Here is a 5,643-nt window from a genome sequence, read left to right as displayed (position 1 = left end):
GTAGAGACGGGGTTTCACCGTGTTAGCCAGGATGGTCTCGATCTGCTGACCTCATGATCCGCCCGTCTTGGCCTCCCAAAGTGCTGGGATTACAGGCTTGAGCCACCGCGCCCGGCCAAAATTTAAAATTTTGATGAATTTGTTTATTAATTTTTTATGGAATGCTTTTTGTGTTTTACCTTAGAAATATTTGCCCATCTCAAAGTCGTGAAGATATTTTCCTATGTTTTCTTTTAGATGCTTTATGAATTTAAATTTTTATTTGGGTCTTGGATCCATTTCAATTTAAGTTTTTAGTGTGACGTAAGGAGTTGAGGTTCATTTGTTTTCCTTACAAATAGACAATTTGTTTTTCCTTACAAATAGACAATTATTCTAGCCCATTTGTTGAAAGGGTTTTCTTTCTCCATTGAATTACCTTGGTACATTTGTTAAGAATCAGTTGGCCGTATTTATGTAGGTCTAATTTTGGACTCTGTTTTCTGCTCCATTGATTCTATTTTGTGTATCCTAATGCCACTACCAAATGGTCTGAGCTACTGCTATTTATAGTAGGCCTTCAAAGCAGCCAGTGTAAGTCCTCTGAATTTTTTCCTTATTGGGATTATTTTGGCTATTCTAGGTCCTTTTCATTTCCACTTACATTTTAGAATCTGCTTGCCAATTTCTAAAAAAAGGTGTTTTTTTTTTTTTATGACATTTTTTTATGAGAGAGGGTCTTTTTCTGTCACCCAGGCTGGAGTGCAGTGGCATGATCATAGTCACTGCAGCTTCAACCTTCTGGGCTCAAGCAATCCTCCCACCTCAGTCTCCTGAGTAGCTGGGACTATAGGCACATTCCACCATGACTGGTTAATACTTCTATTTTTTTGTAGAGATGAGGTTTTGTCATGTTGCCTAGGCTGGTCTCAAACTCCTGAGCTCAAGTGATCCTTCTGCTTTGGCCATGCCAGACTGCCTTCTGGAGTTTTACTTGGGATTACATTGAGTCTATAGATCAATTTGAGACAATTGACCGTCACAGTTTTGAATCTTCCAGTCCATGAACATGGTACATTTCTTCATTTATTTAGATTTTCTTTAATTTCTTTCAACAATGTGTTACAGCTTTCAGTGGAGAAGATTTGCATATCTTTTATTAAATTTATTCCCAAATAGCATTTTTTATTTTAATGAAGGAAACTGGAAGCCCCAGAGAGGTGAAGGTAAAATGGTAGGTGGACAATTATGGGGCTGATGTTTGGGGTTGAAGCTCGATGCAGCACCCAAAATGATCACCGTCAAGAAGCAGCTGGTCATATGGGGTGATTCTCACTTTGTCCTCTCCGTGTGGATGTCACAATCAAGCCAATTTGCTGTCTGGGGGACATGACAGCTAGGAAGGCTGTGTTCCATTGCAGTGAACACCTTCTTGGTCTTCTCTTCTCGACCCTGGGTGTCCCACACAGGACAGCCACAGGCTGGCTGTGCTTACGGTCCCCTCCTGAGAGAAGCTTCCGTGTCTCCAGCTTCTGATGCACGTGGTCAGGCTCTCCCCTGAGCAACAGTGGCCGGTGGCCTCGGTGAGACCCAGGCTTGGACAGCCCTGCCCTAGGGGACTAGAAAATGTAGTAACAACCACGGACTTGGTAGGAGAGGAGAAGCCAAGAAATGGATAAGAAGAGGCAGAGCATGAGAGGGAAGCTGAGTGCTTTAATGGCAGAGCACTGGGGAGGGGGCCCATGAATGGCAGTTGCCTGAGGGTCTACCAGACAGGCTGCTCTCTGAACAGCCTTGGGCTTCCAATGGACTTCTGGTTCTGGTGCCTGGTGGGGGGCCTCGCTTTCCTGGGACTCTTGCTTTCCCCAGAAGGCTTAGGTGTTTTGACTTTCCCAAGGCTCCTTTGAGGGCTGGCATGGTGGCTAAGCTTCCCCTCTTCCTTATTCCACAAGCATCCCCACCGTGCTGCCCACCCACTGTGAGAACTGACGCAGAGCAGAATCGCTGCCGCTGGTATCCAGGAGTGCCACACTCACACAACTGTGACTGCTCCCGGGGCTCTTGTGTTCCCTCAGTTGGAAGCCTTTTGTTTTCTCTAGGTTACTAGGCTATGTCATTGTGCGGGTGCATACACAAAAATAATTGCGACAGCACACTTTGTCTTTACAGTTTTGTCACGCACAGGCAGAGGTCTTACTGATAATTTGGAGTGGGCCAATCAGAGACATCCTGGATAGCGGGGAGTCTGAAAGGCAGGCCAGGCCAGGCAAGGCAGCTCACACCCGTCATCCCCGCACTTCAGGAGGCTGACGTGGGAGGATCTTTTGAGCCCAGGAGTTTGAGACCAGCCTGGGCAACAAAGGGAGACCCCATTTCTATAAAAATTTGCTGGGGCTGGGTGTGGTGGCTCACGCCTGTAATTCCAGCTGAGGGACTTTGGGAGCTAAGGCAAATGGATTGTCTGAGCTCAGGAGTTCGAGACCAGGCTGGCCAACAAAGTGAAACCCCGTCTCTACTAAAAATACAAAGATTAGCTGGGTGTGGTGGCGCATGCCTGTAACCCCAGCTACTCCGGAGGCTGAGGCAGGAGAATCACTTGAACCCAGGAGGTGGAGGTTGCAGCGAGCCAAATTGCACCACTGTACTCCAGCCTGGGTGACAAGAGCGAAACTCCACCCCCACCCCAACCAAAAAAAAAATTAGCTGGACGTGATGGTGCATACCTGTGGTCCCAGCTACTTAGGAGGCTGAGGCAGGAGAATCTCTCCTTGCCCAGTAGGTTGAGACTGCAGTGAGCCACGTTCATGCTACTGCACTCCAGCCTGGTTGACAGAGTGAGACCCTGATTAAAAAATAAAAATAAAAAAGGCTGCAAGGAAGGCCTGGGAAAGCTCGGTTTCACAGGACAGATGCTTGGGGAGCTTGCGAGACTGCCTTGAAGTAGGAGAACATTTGCTCCCAATGCCATATGGGGAGGAGAGGAGCTTTCTAGGAGCTGTACAGTCATGGGACAGGCGTCCTGGCATTCTGATTTCTGTATCCCTGGAATAAACAAGCAGATGCTGACGGAGACGCCTGCATTGGGCAGGGTCATGAACTCTTTAAGATCCATTTGACACTGTTTCTAACACTTTACCATGACTCAATTCATGAGCTCTCAAGAAAAGCTCTTCAGGGGAGGAGCCCCCCAGAATTAATTTTTTGTTTTTGGAGGCAGAGTCTCCCTCTGTCACCCAGGTGGAAGTGAATGCAGTGGTGGGGTCATGGTTCACTGCAGCCTTTACCCCCTAGGCTCAAGAGATCCTCCTTCTTCAGCCTCCCTGAGTAGCTGGGACTGCAGGCTTGTGGTCTGGTTAATTATTATTTATTTATTTTTGAGACAGAGTCTCTCTGTTCCCCAGGCTGGAGTGCAGTGGCTAGATCTCGGCTAACTGCAGCCTCTGCCTCCTGGGTTCAAGCAATTCTCCTGCCTCAGCCTCCCAAGTAGCTGGGATTATAAGCGCCTGCCACCATGCCTGACTAATTTTTGTGTTTTTAGTAGAGACAGGGTTTCTCCACGTTGGCCAGGGTGGTCTCAAACACCTGACTTCAGGTGATCCACCTGCCTTGGCCTCCCACAATGTTGGGATTACAAGTGTGAGCCACCTCGCCCAGCCGAGATTTGTATTTTTGTAGAGACATGGGGTTTCGCCATTTTGCCCAAGCTGGTCTTGAACTCCTGGGCTTAAGCGATCCACCTGCCTTGGCCTCCTAAAGTGCTGAGATTATAGGCATGAGCCATTGCACCTGGCCTAAAAGGGTGAATTTTATGGTATGTGAAATGTATCTTAAGAAAGCTGTTATTTTGTTTTATTATGTATTTATTTAAAGAGATGGGGGTCTCACTATGTTGGCCAGGTTAGTCTTAAATTCTTGGCCTCAAGCCGTCCTTCTGCCTCAGCCTCTCAAAGTGCTAGGATTATAGGCATGAGCCACCGTGCCTGGCCAAAGCTGTTATTTTTTAAGAAAATATTGAACATCGTCATCATTCCTGAAAATGCCTTCACAGTGTGTCCCAGTCAGTCCCCATGTGCCAGAGCCTGCCATTGTTCTGTTTGTTTTCTTTTCCACATTGATTCGTGGTGCTTGTTCCCAAACTCTGTATAGTTGGAAACATATATTAGGTACTCATTTACTCCGTCGCCCAGGCTGGAGTGCAGTGGCACGTTCTCGGCTCACTGCAACCTCTGCCTCCCAAGTTCAAGCAACTCTTGTGCCTCAGCCTCCCTAGTAGCTGGGACTACAGGCATGTGTCACCATGCCCAGCTAATTTTGTATTTTTTAGTAGAGACGAGGTTTCACCATGTTGGCCAGGCTGGTCTCAAACTCCTGACCTTAGGTAATCTGCCCATCTTGGCCTCCCAAAGTGCTGGGATTACAGGTGTGAGCCACCGTGCCCCGCCTAGCGTTATGTCTTTGAGATTTGTCTGTGTCATTGTGATAGTATCTTTTGCCTTTCCCACCACCCAAATACGTGACTTTACCACAGTTTATCCATTTTCTTATAAACAGACACTAGGGGCCGCTTCTGTTTTTTGACTATTACAAATAATTTTGCACGAGGCTTTTCATGGACATTTGAAATGGAGTTGCTGAAAAAACGAAATTGATGGGTCATAAGATTGTACTTTTTAGTTTAATAAAGAAACCAGGTTGGGCACAGTGGTTCACCTGCCTCTTTGGGAGGTTGAGGCAGGAGGATTGCTTGAGCCCGGGAATTCAAGGCCAGCCTGGGCAACATCGTGGGATGCCATCTCTACAAAACACAAAAAGAAAGGCGGGGTGCGGTGGCTCATGCCTGTAATCCCAGCACTTTGGGAGGCCGAGACAGCCTGATCACCTGAGGTCAGGAGTTCGAGACCAGCCTGGCCAACATGGTGAAACCCCGTCTCTACTAAAAATACAAAAATTAGCTGAGTGTGGTGATGCACGCCTGTACTTCCAGCTACCTGGGAGGCTGAGGCAGGAGAATAGCCTGAACCCAGGAGGTGGAGGTTGCAGTGATCCAAGATCATGCTACTGTACTCCAGCCTGTGCAACAGAGCGAGACTCCATCTCAAAAAAAAAAGAAAAGAGAAAGAAAACTTTAGCTGGGCCTGGTGTCACATGCCTATAGTCCCAGCTGCTTGGGAAGCTTACACAGGAGGATGGCTTGAGGCCAGGAGGTTGAGGCTGCAGTGAGCAGTGATTGCACCATCACACTCCAGCCTGGGCAACAGAAAGAGACCCTGTCTCAAGAAAAAAAAAAAGAGAAACTGATAGACAGTTTTCCAAAGCAGTTTTTGTTTTGTTTTGTTTTTGAGACAGAGTCTCTCTCTGTTGCCAGGCTAGAGTGCAGTGGCACGATCTTGGCTCACTGCAGTCTCCGCCTCCCGAGTTCAAGCAATTCTCCTTCCTCAGCCTCCAGAGTAGCTGGGACTACAGGCGCCTGCCACCACGCCCGGCTAAGTTTTTTTTGTATTTTTGGTAGAGACGGGGTTTCACCATGTTTGCCAGGATGGTCTTATCTCCTGACCTCGCGATCCACCCACCTCAGCCTCCCAAAGTGCTGGGATTACAGGCGTGAGCCATCCCACCCGGCCCAAAGCGGTTTTATTGTTTTACACTCCCATCAACAACATATGA

The sequence above is a fragment of the Colobus angolensis genome, unplaced genomic scaffold, assembly GCF_000951035.1.
Source record: "Colobus angolensis palliatus isolate OR3802 unplaced genomic scaffold, Cang.pa_1.0 Scaffold55, whole genome shotgun sequence".
Lineage (NCBI taxonomy): Eukaryota > Metazoa > Chordata > Mammalia > Primates > Cercopithecidae > Colobus > Colobus angolensis.
This window is presented reverse-complemented; position numbering follows the sequence as displayed.